Here is a 1,368-nt window from a genome sequence, read left to right on the forward strand (position 1 = left end):
AAAAAAAAAAAAAAAAAAAAAAAAGAAATTTTTAGGGCATTAAAACTTATGAGAGGCCCAACCTCACATACAGGACCAGAGATGATTTTATTGAGACTTGTTTTGGAGGAAAAAAAGTGTGTATTATATACCATCAAATATGATATGTATTCTTCCTCACTCTTTTGGAAAAAAGTGAAAATTCTGAGAAATTTCAGGGTGTTTAAGACTGTTTTTTTTTTCTCTTTTTTTTACAGGATGGCACCAGCCATTATGTGACATCAGCACGTGTCATGCTAATTTACTTCCCAGAAACACTTTAAAAACTATTCCCACTGGGTGAAACTGTCTTGGAAGGGCTGTGGGGGCCATTTCTGTTGTCTGGTAAAAAACTATGGCAAAATCTTGTAAAATAGAACGAAGTTCTTTATGAGTCAACATCCACAAAACAGTTTCAACAACTGAATTGCAATTTTAAGATGGTTAACGCCTACATTACAAAAATAAAGGCATTAATGATATGAATTCCACACCCTTCCCTACTTCATCTCCACCCCGTCTTCTTTTTGTAAAGATGACAGGATTTGGGGCTTGTGTAAGCGACGATAATTTTATAATCCAAGACTGGTCTCACTCACCTATTTGTAGATACTCACCTAGATTGTATTGGCAACAGATTGTCTCCCCTTCTTCAGTCTTTGGCACAATTCAGTTCTTGAACTTCTTACATACACACGCACACATGAGAGAAAAATATATATCTGTATATATGCGTGTATGTTCGTATATATATATAATTATATATATATATATGCATACACATAAAATTTATATTTAAAAAAAAGATTTTGACTAACTTCCAAGTTTTACTGAACAAGCATATCAAACAGTCTGTCGGTGAAACTTCAAAGTCACTGTCAACTCCTTTTAAAATAAATAAATATTTGGTTCAATGAATTTTTATATTTTTTTTTAGAATATAATACATCACTATTATTATAATCAATGTGCATTGTGTGTGCTTTTATATAATTTCATATGCATGCATATATATATATATATATATATCTCACAGTATCAACAAGACTATTGGATGTTGTTATACATCATTGGTCACAATGCGCTTTGCATTGTTTTAGCTATCAAATGATAACACCCCGTGTCATTTGAAAGCTAAATTATGTGTCTATATATATATATATATATATATACACACATACATAATTATATATATATTTGCACATCCACCACATACTGAGTACAATAGCTGTGATGTGTTACATTCTAAAAGCTACAAAAATTTATTGACGAAAATATATATACACACACACACACACATACACATGTGGACATGTTTATATATATATATATATATATATATATAAACAG

Source organism: Octopus bimaculoides, chromosome 1 (genome assembly GCF_001194135.2).
Source record: "Octopus bimaculoides isolate UCB-OBI-ISO-001 chromosome 1, ASM119413v2, whole genome shotgun sequence".
Classification (NCBI taxonomy): Eukaryota; Metazoa; Mollusca; class Cephalopoda; order Octopoda; family Octopodidae; genus Octopus; species Octopus bimaculoides.